Consider the following 15,936-nt stretch of genomic DNA (forward strand, 5'->3'; position numbering starts at 1 on the left):
AAACTGAACTTGTAAAAACAGAGAGTAGAATGATGGTTACCAGAAGCTGGGGCTGGGGGAACTGGGGAGATGTGGTTTTAAGACTGAAAACTTATAACTTGTAGATAAATAAGTTATGGAGACCCAATGCACAACATAGTGATTATAATAAACAATACTGTATTATAAACTTCAAAGTTACTAAGAGACTAAATCTTAACTATTCTCAACACAAAAAAGAAATGATATTTATGTGACATGATATAGGTGTTAACTAACATTACTGTAGTAATCATATCATAATATATAAATGTGTCAAGGGCTTCCCTGGTGGTGCAGTGGTTAAGAATCCACCTACCAATGAAGGGGACACAGGTTCGAGCCCTGGTCTGGGAAGATTCCACATGCCGCAGAGGAACTAATCCCGGGAGCCACAGCTACTGAAGCCCGTGCACCTAGAGCCTGTGCTCTGCAACAAGAGAAGCCACCACCATGAGAAGCCTGCACACCGCAACAAAGAGTAGCCCCTACTCAGCGCAACTAGAGAAAGCCTGTGCACAGCAACGAAGACCCAATGAGGCCAAAAATAAATAAATTTATAAAATAAAAAAAAGTGCCAAATCAGCATGTTGTACACCTCAAACTTACACAATGTTGCATGTTGATTATTTCTCAATTTGAAAAAAGAGATGAATAAGAACTGAAATGGGCCCTTATGAACACTCCTGCTTAGGGAGAAAATAAAACAAAAACTTTTTTTTAAAACGGTATTAAAACAAGAAAGATACAAAACTATATTTACAGATCAGATGATGGTTTATGCAGAAAACTAAAAATCCAAAAGAAATCCATAGTTAATAACAGAATTTGGCAAGCAGTGGAATAAAAGATGAATATTAAAAATATATTACATTTCCATAATACAACAATAATCAGTTAGAAAATGTAATTTTTAGTGTACCATTTACAATAGCAACATAAAGATAATTTGGAATAAACCCTACCAAATATGGGTAGGACATTTATTGAAAAAATTTTAAACTTTGGTATATTATTTTATTCTTTATATAGGCACTTTAAAATTCCTTAATGAAATGTTTCATAATACAAAATTTTAAAAAAACGATGTTTTAAATTATTATAAAATTAGCATGGATAAAAATTTTTATACATAAACTCACCAAAAGGCAAAACATAAGACAAAATCTTTGGAAATAAGCCTATTCATTTAAAATGTGTTTGTATAAATTGCATCTGTGTGTACATAGAAAAAGTCTGGAATTTTATAAACAAAAATTTTAACTCACTTTTCTGGATATCTCATTTATTTAACAAAAACATCTAATTTACTATATGGCAGACACTGACAAGTACTTTACAAATGTTTACTCATATAATTCTTATAACAGCCCTCCGAGACGTGCATCATTATCCTCATTTTACTGATGAGCTCACTGAGGCACAGACTCTGTGACCTGCGCAAGATCATAGAGCCAGCGGTGGTGGAACCAGGGTTTGAACCCAGGCAGTTTGACAGCAGAGTCTGGACTCTTCAGAACTACATTAGGCTAAAGTTTATATGGTCATTTAAAATTTTTTCTTTATACTTTTGAATTGTACATTTTATAGTTGTACATTATAATAAGGACATTTTATAATTAAAATCAAATATTAGGTCAATCCATTTTGGAAAGCAAAGTAATGCATTTTTGACTTGGTTGTGGGATATGAAATTCACATAAATATAAAGGGAAGAACAAAAGAGTTTTTCAAAAGCCTATATAAACTCATTCCACAACATATAACTTATATTTTGGTATTAGGTTCTGTATATTTAAATACTGCAAGTAATGCTGCTTCCACAGAGGAAAAACATACTCTGATGTTACATCTTAAATCCTTTATCTAACAATTTTTTAAGATTGAAGTGTAGTTAATTTACAATATTGTGTTAGCTTCAGGTGTATAGCAAAGTGATTCAGTTATATATACATATCCTTTTTCAGATTCTTTTCCATTATAGGTTATTATAAGACATTAAATATAGTTCCCTGTGTTATATAGTAGGTCCTTGTTGCAAGGATTCTTCAATATATGTGTCAATCAATGTGATACACCATATTAACAAATTGAAGAATAAAAACCATATGATCATCTCAAGAGATGCAGAAAAAGCTTTTGACAAAATTCAACACCGATTTATGATAAAAACTCTCCAGAAAGTGGGCATAGAGGGAACCTATGTCAACATAATAAAGGCCATATACGACAAACCCACAGCAAACATCATTCTCAATGGTAAAAAACTGAAAGCATTTCCTCTAAGATCATGAACAAGTTAGTCCCAGAATCTGGGTTTTCCACGCACAGAGCTGCCTCTTCTTACCTGGAGAAATTGAGCTTCAGAGTCAGATAACAGCTTATCTGACTACAGTCAGTACACACAGGCAGAAATACTCTTCCTTAGCATTGCTCTCATTCTCAGACTCATGTTGCCTCAGCCCCTATTTGATCCTTGAATTGGGGCTCTCTACCTTCACATCCATGATTCAGAAACAGGGACACTGGTGATCTAGTGTTTTTCTTTTTCTCTGTCTAGCACATTGCTGCCATGTAGGGGCTTTTAATTGCTTGTGGAGTTAAATTAATCCTAATTCTCACTGCCACCTGGGAAAGGTAATCTGAAATAGAGCAAAAAAATGTGTAGCGTTGGGCAAGGCATTCTGTCTCAAAAAAAAGAGGAAAGATAAGCCAACAATGAGACATTTTTCTCAACAGTGCTACATTGAATAGCATATTAGATCATCTGAATGCTTTTCACAATTTAGCAATTTATTTCCTACTTTTGCTTCTAGTTCATAGCTCTAATTCTGTTATAGATCATTCACACTCTGCTAATCTGTCACCAGATGGATAAAGCAAGGTGCTCTTGGGATGGGAACATGAACACCTATAAACGTGAAACCATGAGGTATTGAGATGTCAGGTACCAAGCATGCCTGTTCTCACCAGAGTTGAGGCAGAGGGTTGAATCTGACCTGGTTTTGTATTGCTTGCCTTAGCTTTCTGCCCTCAATACAGAATGCTCCTTTTTAAAATGAAATATTAATAAGATTAAGTAAAACTATGATCTATTGAGTACTTGCTATTTTCTAGGCACTGTGCTAAGTGTTTTACAGGTATTATTTCATTTGTGTTCAATATAACTGTCTGAGGTAAGCTCACTTTAGATATGAGAAAATGGAGCCCCAGAGAGAAAGTGACTTCCCCTGTCCCACGAATAGCCTGTCAGAAAGATGTAGTGGCTAAGAGTGCTGGTTAGACTACCCAAATTTAAATCCCTGCACACTTACTCTGTGTGTGACCACGAGCAATTTACTTAATCGTCTGTGTCTCAGCCCTGCCCTCAAGTTTTGTTGTAAGGATTTAATAAGTGAGTACAGAGCATTCTGACTAGTAGCTTGTCCCTACTAAGCCCTCCATAAACATTAAAAAAATCAGGAAATTGTAAAATGTAGAGCAAGGATTTCAAACCCAAGTCTGTTTGATTTTGAAATTCATGTTCTTTTTTTAATTGAAGTGTAGTTGATTTATAATATTATATTAGTTTCTGGTATAACAAAACTTATATTCTTAATCATTATTGTGTTTGCATCCCATATAAATGATTTTTGGAAAACCTAAACACTTGGGCTTAGGAAACTTTTCTCCAGGAATAATAGAAGCCATCAATGCCATGTTCCCTGTGTTGTTCACTCGGTGGTCCCAGTCTCTCAGCCTGCCCCCCACTTACATTGTAAGGGCAATGCATGTCTCCCACTTACATCTTTGTGAAGTGTTCTTCCATTCTGAGGATTCTCATTGTAAAAGCACCCATTGCATTTGCAGCCAGAGTCTCCCCTTGTGAATTAGACACAATCCTTACACACTAGGAGTTACTCACCTAAAATCTTAGGTAGATTAATCTCGTTAATTTTCATATTCATTGGTCAGAACCTTCTAAAATGCCAGAAAGTAAATAAGTTGATAATTTATACCATATATTTGCCACATTTAGTCACATGGTTATCTGAGTTTTCCAGCCTTTAGGTTCTTCCTCACTCATCCTAACCTGGAGTGATGTTAAAAATTGCTGCAGATATGTGTGTAGAGATTTCCATATCTGTAAATCTATATCAATATCAAGTGTTTTCATTTGTGATTACAAACATCTCAAATTTTAACATCTCCATCTCAACAGATCCATTCTCATTCTCCTTGTACTCCACGTTCTGTGATTGTCTTTTGCTACATTGGCATTCCCAGGTGGCCCTCTCATTCTATGCACATTCCTGGAGTGGTCTTGCATGGTGTCAGATTCCCACATTCCTAAATTGCTATCCTAAGCTTCAGACCCTTAAATTTAACTTTCTGCTAGACAGCTTCATTTGTATGTTTCAGAGGTTCTGCCAACCAAACATGTACCAAACCAGATTTGTTACCACTCCTTTTCCCTGCCCCAAATTTATCTTATGTCTTTAGTTTCAATTGGTCATACTATCACCCACTCAGTCATCCAAACCAGCAATCTAGATTCTTTTTAAATGCCTTCATCTGCCTCACTCTCCACTTTTGATTAGTCACAAAGTTTTAGATTCAGTGCCTTAGCTGGGAACACCTGGAGCTCCCATCAGTCTCTTAATTAACACTTGCTGCTTTGACTTACAGTTCTCATTCATTCTCTATCTTGCTGCCTAAGTGATAATTCTAAAAGCAAGTTTGATTGTTTTGCTCCCTTCTTAAAATTCTTTAGTGACACCCCACAAAACTTTAGGGACAAAGTTCAAACTTCTCTGTCCTACCAGAGATGAGCTCAGCCACTAGTGCTGTGTCATTTCCTGTCACTTCCCATTCAGCCTCTCTGCTCCAAGCATATTGAACATTTATAACTTCTGTTTCTCCTCCCCCCTTCCTTCCCACACTCATATTTCCCTGTGTTTACCTCTCATCTGAGGCATGGCTTATGCTATTCCACATGCCTGAATGTCATCCCCTCTGCCATTTATGTGCATAATCTGTGTTAGAGCTCAAGGCTCAATTCAGGCATAACTTTCTCTGGGGAGACTTCCTTGATTCTTTTGCTGTGTCTGACTACATATTGATCCCCTATTGGTGTCAGAAGCTATATTTAAAATATCATATTTAATCCTCACCAAATCCCTATGAAGAAGGTCTTACTATTGTCCTAATTTTTCCAGTGAGGAAACTGTACCAAGAGGTCAAGTTATTTGCATATACAAAGCAGGGAATTGAATCCAGATCTCTGTGGAGGGCAGAGCCTATATTTAAGCCATCTGTAGTATTAGTGTTTAGCTAAGTCTGGCAGATGTTATTGCTTAATAAATGTTTGCAAATGAAATTGATCCTCAGGCTTGGTCCTAGACCCAATTTGAAGTAAGGAAATATATTTGGAGGTTCATTAGCCTCCCTTTTAGGACACCAGTTGAAACTATAGTGTCTCAACTCTCTCAGTTCGTATGAGACCAAATCCCTCAGATTTAATGAGCACCAACGTATTTTAATGTGCTCACACTTTCTGACTTAAGTGAGGTGTATACTGACTTAGGGGTCTCTGTAAGCACACTGCCCTGGGACCCAGTGCTCTTACACTGGGATAAGTTATATTGGGTTATAAGAAAGGTTTGAGGACAGATTTGGGAGTGATGATAACTTCCAGAAAGCCTCAACTCACATTTCTAGGTGACTTCTTCCTTAGAGCTAGAAGCAACTTTGCTTCTGACTAGAAGAGTCCCATTCATTCACTTCCTGTTTAATGATGAATGAAGACTCACACCTTAGAGGCATTTTAACCCCAACTGTAAAAAACAACAACCAGTTGTAAGTCCTGAAACTGTGAGCTAATAGTATTTCCCTCAGTTTTGTAGGAGGCTGGGAGGTTAGCTCTGTTTTCCCGACTTCCAATATTGTGCCCCTGATACACTGTGAATACAATTACAGTCTAAATCTGTCATCCTCCTACGTTGTTTTTAAAACCCAAATGAGTTCTTTGACATAATTAGGATGAATAAGGTAACTTAAAAAATTAAATGAGACTGAAGGTTTTTGTTGACAGATGAGAGAGAGAGAAAAAAAGGAAGAGACCCAGAAATATCTTCCCTATCTACCTCTGTTGATATCACTTCCTACCCACATCCTCTATGATGCCACTTTATTACAAATTTGCAATCATTCTTCCAGCCATGCCATCTTTTTCCAAAATTTTTGTTTTCTTTCTCTCTGCCTTGCAATGGGAATCCAACAGTCATTTGAGTAGGGTTATGATGACTAATTCAGTATGAAATAAAAATTGAAGGTAAGAATGCTCCATTAGATTTTTATGTTTCCCCCACTGCAGTGTTTATAAGATTTCAAAACTGGAGGAAAAGTGAAAAGTGCCATTCATCTGGTAATTTTGTGAATATAATGAAAAACAACTGTTTGATGCTTTGCTCCTTTGAATTATTGCCTCTATTTAAGTCTAAGGTTTTAGTGTGTGTGTGTGTGTGTGTGTGTGTGTGTGTGTGTGTGTGTGTGTGTGTGTGTGTTGGTAAACACATAGGGCAAATATTCTTTTGAAAATAAAAGAACCTTGACCTAAACCTTACACCTTACAGAAACATAAACTGAAAATGGATCTTGGACTTGAATGTAAAATGTAAAACTTTAAAACAACATTTAGAAAAAAATTGGAGAAAACTTCTAGGATCTAGGCCTAGGAAGAATTCTCAGACTTCACACTGAAAGCAGGATTCATAAAGAAAAAATAGACAAATTAGGCTGCATTAAAACTAAAAACTTGGTGTCTGTGAAAGCCCATGTAAAGAAGATGAAAAGACAAGCTACAGTCTACGAGACGATATTTTCAAACCACCATATCCATCAAAGGACTAGCATCTAGAACATGAAAAGAACTGTCAAAACTCAATATTAAAAAAAAAAAAATCCAGTTAGAAAATGGGCACAAGGCATAAACCTACATTTCACCAAAGAAGATATCCAGGTGGAAAATAAGCATGTAAAATGAAGTTCAACCATTAGTCATTATGGTAATGCAAATTAAAACCACAAGTTAGGCTTAGCCACACCTAGATATTAGCTTATACTAGAACAGCTAATAAAAAAATAGTGAGTATACAAAACCTGGCAAGGATGCAGAGAAACAAACTCTTCCATTGCTGGTGGGAATGGAAAATTGTACCACCACTCTGGGAAACATTTGGCAGCTTCTCATACAACTAAAGATGCAATTACCATATGACCCATCAATTATGTTCATGAACACTTATCCCAGAGAAATAAAAATCTCTCTTCATACAAAAACCTTCATACAAATGTTCATAGCAGCTTTATTCATAATAGCCAAAACCTGAAAACAGTCCAAGGCAGAAAATGGTTAAGCCAACTGTGGTACATCTGTGGAATAACTCAGCAATGAAACTCAGCAATAAAAAGGCACGCGCTATTGACACACACCAACAACCTGAATGAATTTCCAGATAATTATGCTGAGTGAAAAAAGCCAATATGCAAAGGTTACATATTGTATGATTCCATTTACATAAATATTTGAAATGGGGAAACATTAGAAATGGAGAACAGATTAACAGTTTCCTGGGGTAATGGGTGGGAAAGGAGTTAGGAGGGAGTGTAGTTATAAAAATCAACACAGGAGAACCCTGTGGTGTTGGAAGTGCTCTGTATCTTGACTATGGTGGTGGATACATGAACTTAACCCAGGTAATAAAAGTGGATCATACCTAATACACATGTGCACACACATACATCAACACACTCGTGAGTATAGGTAAAACCAGGGAAATGTGAATCAGATGAATATAGATTACATCAGTGTCAATATCATCGTTGTGATGTTATACCATAGTTTTGCAAAATTTTACCATTGAGAGAAACTGGTAAAAATTGTATATGGGATCTCTATTATTTCTTATAACTGCATATGTGAATAAATTCCATGTTCCAATTATGTCAACAAAAGAGAGGGTTTATTTATACTCCTTATATATTTCCTCCAGCAACTTCTGTCTTTTCTTAGAGAAAATTTGTCAGAGAAACTTTCAAAGAAAACTGTGTTCATCTCTATTACATTAGAAATCACAGCTGAGGAGAATGGTGCCTGTCAGAATTTGACTGAACTAGAATATAGTACTGGGAGAAGGACATTGTCTTTTACTTAAAACTTCCTTTATCTGTGGCTTTAGATCTGTGGTACAAATTTAATCCCAGTATTATGTTTATGATACAAGCAGAAGATTGGTGTTTAGAAACTTGGAGTGACCTTGGTTTATCAGACTCTCATTGACCTAATTAAAATCTCTTTCCTGATAATAAGAAAGACAAAACTCCTCTTATTCTTAGAAGTAATAAATAAACAACAGAATTGGGTTTAACTGTACTTATTCAATCAATGATAGGCCTATAGCCACCATAACAAATAAACACCAGAATTGCTTTTAAATCCCTCTATTAAATCAATGGCAACTCACTTCAGCAAGAACACCTCTGAAACCCGGCAGTGACACAGCCCCATGCTTTGAAAGGCAGCCAGTTAGTATCACACTCACTCCAGTTAATATGCTTCTAAAGGGTGATGTTGACCCACTCCCTCCTCCATAACTACACAAAATATGCTCTGTAACCAACATAATCACCAACCTCCTCCTGCATCTGTAATCATCACTACCCAACATAAATGTCCCAAAGAACCTTACATATGAGATGAGTAAATTTTCTTTGCTTAATGATATTATACCTGACCAGCATAACTGCCCCTTTCTTAAGTAAACAATAAGTTCAGCTTCTTGTTTTCATATATTAAGCTATGTTTTTCTCCTTCAACATTTACTTCTTTTAATCAACTGTGTATAGATAGTCATTTTACCTTATCCAGAGAGCAAGCGCCAATCTATAGTTAGCAATAATTAGTATAGCTTCCAGGAGCCCTCAACTTCTACCCCACTCCCTGCCCCTAGAGACTGATTCAATGATTTTCTTGACTTGCATGTCTTCTCTTATCTGGCAAGTAAATAAGCTCTTTATCACTCATTATAGTGGTCACTGTCTTTCTTTTAATACAAATATTTCAATGAACAATCATTTACATGTCTTCTTAATTAGAAGTAGAAATGCAGAAAGGAACATAGCTTTACCAGAAATTGTCAGATTGCTCTCCAACATAGGCATTTCCAATTTATAGTCACTCTATTAATAGTGTTCTTCTTACCAACACTTTGTATTGTCAGACTTAAAAATTTTTGCCAGTCTTATGAGTATGAAATGGTAGCTTAATGTTTTAACTAATGTTCCCTGATTACCCAAGTGTGATTGAGCTCTTTGGCTGTTTATTAGCAATTAGGGTTTTTCCCTATGTGACGTGCCTGTTCTTAAACTATTTTTCTATTGCATCATTTACCATTTTTAAAATGAATTTTGGGAGGCAGAGTCAAGATGGCAGTGTGGGAGGATATGGAGTTCACATCTCCCCACAACTAGGGCATCTGCCAGATGCTGGTGGGGGACCTCGATGCCCAAGGAGATGGGAGGAACCCCTGAGTGACTGGGTAGGACGTGGGGGAGAGCAAGGGGAGAGGAGAAGTAGAAGCCAGACAGGACCAGCACCCCTGAGGGGTGGCTGTGAGAGGGGAGGGGTTCCAATGACCAGAGGGACCCTTGGGGACTCAGAGGGTCGGGGGGAGCATGCCTAGCATTTCCCCTGCCCAATCAGGCTGGGGAAGCCTGGTGGGCTCCTGGGCTGGGTCCTCCACCCTCTGAGGCCCCCTCTGGGCCATGTGGGTCCTGGGGGCATAGGAGGGAAGTGGGGGGAGAAGAAGAGGGTGGATTGGGGGGGCCCTCCAGGATTGGAGGATCGGGGGAGGTGTGGAGGGCATCTCCCCCACCCATTCAGGCCTCAGGAAGCCTGCTGGGTTCCTGGGCCTGGTCCTCCAGTCTCTGGGACCCCCTCCAGCTGCGTGGGTCCTAGAGGCATGGGAGGGAGGGAGGAGGGGGGAAGAGGAGGAGAGGCAGATGGTGCGGGGGACCCTTCATGACCAGAGGATCAGGGGAGGCATGGAGGGCATTTCCCCCACCCACTCAGGCCCCAGGAAGCCTGCTGGGCTCCCAGGCCTGGTCTTCCATTTTCCGGGGTCTTCTCTAGGCCACGTTGGTCCTAGGAGTGTAGAGGGAGGCAGGGGAGAAGAGGAGAGGTGGACAGGGATGGGCTCTCCAGGATCCGAGGATCAGGGAAGGCACAGAGGGCATTTCCCCTGGCCACTCAGCCCCAGGAAGCCAGTGAGCCTTATGGTTCTGGTCCCCTGCCTTCCAGGGCACCCTCTGGCCACATGAGTCCTAGGGGCATGAAGAAGAGAGGCCAATGGGCAGGGACCCTCTGTGATCAGACGATCGAGGATTGGGGGAACACACATAGAGTTTTCCCCACCCACTTGGGCCCAGGCAGCCTGCTGGGGTCCTGGACCTGGTCCTTCGCCCTCCAAAGCCAGAGGTACTCCTGGGCCCCCCCAACCACAATGAGCCTAATCCCCACCCCTGGCCCTGCCCCCGGGCCTAACCAGCCCTGTGGGTCTTAAGCATAGGCCCCACCCACTGCCTAAACCCCGCTTCTTCCTAAGCCCAGTCCCCCATAGTTAAGGCCTTTTCTGGCTTTTTTTTTTTCCTTCTCTTTTTGGATTTTGTGGTTCTGTTTTATCTGATGGTTGTTGTTTCATCTATATTTTATTTTTTAATTTTTGCTAACATATCTTAGTTTTCTAATCTTATTTTACTTTTTACTCTTTGTTATTGTTCTGCTGTTTTCTGTTCTTTTATTCCTTTTTTTTTTTTTTGCCACCCCACACGGCTTGCAAGATCTTGGTTCACAAGCTAGAGGTCAGGCTTGAGCTCCTGCAGTGGGAGCTCCAAGCCCAATCCACTGGACTAACAGAGAACCTCAGACCTCAGGGAATATTCATTGGAATGAGGTCTCCTGGAGGTCCTCATCTCAGCACAAAGACCCAACTCTACCCAAAAACCTACAAACTCCAGTGCTGGAAGACTCAGGCCAAACAGCTAGTAAGACAGCAACACAATCCCACCAATGAAAAAAAAAAAAAAAAAGATAAAAAACTATGTCACAAATGAAGGAGCAAGTTAAAACCTACAAAACCAAAAAAATGAAGAGGAAATAGGCAACTTACCTGAAAAAGAATTCAGAGTAATTATAGTAAAGATGAAACAGAATCTTGGAAATAGAATGGAGGCATGGATTGAGAAATTACAAGAAATGTTTTAAAAAGATCTACAAGAACTAAAGAACAAACAGAGAAAAACAACACAATAACTGAAATGAAAAATGCACTGGAAGGAATCAATAACATAATAACTGAGGCAGAAGAACGAATAAGTGAGCTGGAAGACAGAATGGTGGAAATAACAGCTGAGGAGCAGAATAAAGAAGAAAGAATGAAGATAACCTCAGAGACCACTGAGATGACACTAAATGCACCAACATTTGATTTTTAGGGGTCCCAGAAGAAGAAAAGAAAAAGAAAGGGTCTGAGAAAATATTCAAAGAGATTATCGTGGAAAATGTCCCTAACATGGGAAAGGAAATATTCACCCAGTCCAAGAAACACAGAGAGTCCCATACAGGATAAACCCTAGGAGAAATACACTAAGACATATATTAATCAAACTAACAAAAATTAAATACAAAGAAAAAATATTAAAAGCAAACAAGGGAAAAGCAAAAAATAACATAAAAGGAATCCCCATAAGCTTATCAGCTGATTTTTCAGCAGAAACTGTGAGGGCAAGAAGGGAGTGGCAGGATATACTTAAAGTGATGAAAGAGAAAAACCTATAACCAAGATTACACAGCAAGAATCACATTCAGACTCGATGGAGAAATCAAAAGCTTTACAGACAAGCAAAAGTTAAGAGAATTCAGCACCACCAAACCAGCTTTACAACAAATGATAAAGGAACTTCTCTAGGCAGGAAACATAAGAGAGGAAAAAACCCACGAAAACAAACCTAAAACAATTAAGAAAATGGTAATAAGAACATACACATCAATAATCACCTTGAATGTAAATGGATTAAATGCTCTAAACAAAAGACACAGACTGGTTGAATGGATCCAAAAACTAAACCCATATATATGCTGTCTACAAGAGACACACTTCAGATCTAGGGACACATACAGACTGAAAATGAAAGGGTGGAAAAAAGATATTCCATGCAAATGGAAAACAAAAGAAAGCTGGAGTAGCAATATTCATATCAGATAATATAGACTTTAAAATAAAGACTTTTACAAAGAGCTAAGGAAGGACACAGCATAGTGATCAAGGGATCAATCCAAGAAGAAGAAATAACAATTATAAATATTTATGGACCCAACATAGCAACACCTCAATATATAAGGCAAATGTTAACAACCATACAAGGGGAAATCAACAGTAACACAATAATAGTAGGGGACTTTAACATCCTACTTACACCAATGGACAGATCATCCAAACAGAAAATAAATAAAGAAACACAGCTTTAAATGACACAATACACCAGATAGATGTAATTGTTATTTATAGGACATTCCACCCGAAAGTGACAGAATACATTTTCTTCTCAAGTATACACAGAACATTCTCCAGGATAGATCACATCTTGGGTCACAAATCAAGCCTCAGAAAATTTAAGAAATTGAATCGTATCAAGTATATTTTCTGACCACAACACCATGAGATTAGAAATCAATTACAGAAAAAAAAACTGTAAAAAACACAAATACATGGAAGCTAAACAATGTGCTACTAAATAACCAAGAGATCACTGAAGAAATCAAAGAAGAAATTAAAAAAATACATAGAAAAAATGACAACGAAAACACAACAACCCAAAACCTATGGGACACAGCAAAAGCAGTTCTAAGAGGGAAGTTTACAGCAATTCAATCTCACCTCAAGAAACAAGAAAAATTTCAAATAAACAATCTAACCTTATACCTAAAGCAACTAGAGAAAGAAGAACAAAGAAAACTCAAAGTCAGTAGAAGAAAAGTAATCATAAAGATCAGAGCAGAAATAAATGAAAAAGAAAGAAAGAAAACAATAGCAAAGATCAATAAAATTAAAAGCTGGTTCTTTGAGAAGATAAACAGAATTGATAAACCTTTTGCCAGATTCATCAAGAAAAAAAGGAAGAGGATGCAAACCAATAAAATTTGAAATGAAAAAGAAGAAATCACAACTTACACCACAGAAATACAAAGGATTATAAAAGACTACTACAAACAACTATATGCCAATAAAATGGACAGCCATGAAGAAAGGGACAAATTCTTGGAAAGGTATAATTTTCCAAGACTGTACCAAGAAGAATTAGAAAATACAAACAGACCTACCACAACTAATGAAATTGAAACTGTAATTTAAAATCTTCCAACAGGGACTTACTTTGTAGTGCAGTGCTTAAGAATCTGCCTGCCAATATAGGGGACACAGGTTTGAGCCCTGGCCCAGGAAGATCCCACTTGCTGTGGAACAACTAAGCCTGTGCACCACAACTACTGAGCCTGCACTCTAGAGCCCATGAGCCACACATACAGAAGCCCGCATGCCCTAGAACACATGCTCTGCAACAAGAGAAGCCACTGCAATGTGAAGCACATGCACCGCAATGAAGAGTAGCCCCCACTCACTACAACTAGAGAAAGCCCATGCGCAGCAACAAAGACACAATGCATGCAGCATATATATATATATCGCCCAACAAGTAAAAGCCCAGGACCAGATGGCTCCACAGGTGAATTGTATCAAACTTTTAGAGAAGAGCTAACACCTATCCTTCTCAAATTCTTCCAAAAAATTGTAGAGGGAGGAACGCACTCAAATTCATTCTACGAGACCACCATCACCCTGATACCAAAACCAGACAAAGATATCACAAAAAAAGAAAATTATAGATCAATATCACTTACGAATATAGATGCAAAAATCCTCAACAAAATATTAGCAAATAAAATCCAACAACACATTAAAAGGATCATACACCATGATCTATTGGGATTTATCCCAGGAATGCAAGGATTCTTCAATATACGCAAATCAATGTTATATACCATATTAACAAATTAAGTAATAAAAACCATATGATCATCTCAATAGATGCAGAAAAAGCTTTTGACAAAATTCAACATCCATTTATGACAAAAAACTCTCCAGAAAATGGGCATAGAGGGAACCTACCTCAACATAATAAAGGCCATATATGAGAAACCCACAGCAAACATCATTCCCAATGGTGAAAAACTGAAAGTATTTCCTTTAAGATCAGGAACAAGACAAAGACGTCCACTCTCGCCACTCTTATTCAACATAGTTTTGGAAGTCCGAGCCACAGCATTCAGAGAAGGAAAAGAAATAAAAATAATCCAAACTGGAAAAGAAGAAGTAAAACTGTCACTTTTTGCAGATGACATGACACTATACATAGAAAATCCTAAAGATGCCACCAGAAAACTTCTAGAACTAATCAATGAATTTGGTAAGGTTGCAGGACACAAAATTAATGAGCAGAAATCTCTTGCATTCCTATACAATAACAAAGAAAAATCAGAAAGAGAAATTGAGGAAACTGTCCCATTTACCATAACAACAAAAAGAATAAAATACCTAAGGATGTAATAGAGTGTACTCAGAAAACTATAGGATACTGATGAAAGAAATCAAAGATGACACAAACAGATGGAGAGATATACAATGTTCTTGGTTTGGAAGAGTCAATATTGTGAAAATGACTATACTACCTAAAGCAATTTACAGACTCGATGCAATTCCTATCAAATTACCAAGCGCATTTTTCACAGAATTAGAATTAAATATTTTACAATTGGTATGGAAACACAAAAGACCCCAAATAGCCAAAGAAATCTTGAGAAAGAAAAATGGAGCTGGAGGAATCAGGCTCCCTGACTTCAAACTATACTACAAAGCTACAGTCATCAAGACAGTATGGTACTGGCACAAAAACAGAAATATAGATCAATGGAACAGGATAGAAAGCCCAGAGATAAACCCATGCACATATGGTCACCTAATTTATGACAAAGGAGGCAAGAACATACAATGGAGAAAAGACAGCCTCTTGAATAACTGGTGCTGGGAAAACTGGACAGCTACATGTAAAAGAATGAAATTAGAGCAATCCGTAACACCATACATAAAAATAAACTCCTAATGGATTAAAGATCTAAGTGTAAGACTGGACACTATAAAACTCTTAGAGGAAAACATAGGAAGAACACTCTTTGACATAAACCACAGCAAGATTTTTTTTTGACCCACCTCCTAGAGTAATGAAAATAAAAACAAAAATAGACAAATAGGTTCTAATGAAACTTAAAAGCTTTTACACAGCAAAAGAAACCATGAACAATAAGAAAAGACAACCCTCAGAATGGGAAAAAATATTTGCAAACGAATCAACAGACAAAGGATTAAACTCCAAAATATACAAACAGCTCATGGAGCTCAATATCAAAAAACAAACCACCCAATTAAAAAATGGGTGGAAGACCTATACAGATATTTCTCCAAAGAAGATATACAGATGGCCAAGAGGCACATGAAAAGGTGCTCAACATTACTAATTATTAGAGAAATGCAAATCAAAACTACAATGTGATATCGCCTTACACCAGCCATAATGGCCATCATCAAAAAATCTACAAACAATAAATGCTGGAGAAGCTATAGAGGAAAGGGAACCCTCTTGCACTGTTGGTGGGAATGCAAACTGATACAGCCACTATGGAGAACAGTATGGAGCTTCCTTAAAAAACTAAAAATAGGGGTTTCCCTGGTGGCACAGTGGTTGAGAGTCCGCCTGCCTATGCAAGGGACA

The sequence above is a fragment of the Pseudorca crassidens genome, chromosome 2 (genome assembly GCF_039906515.1).
Source record: "Pseudorca crassidens isolate mPseCra1 chromosome 2, mPseCra1.hap1, whole genome shotgun sequence".
NCBI lineage: Eukaryota > Metazoa > Chordata > Mammalia > Artiodactyla > Delphinidae > Pseudorca > Pseudorca crassidens.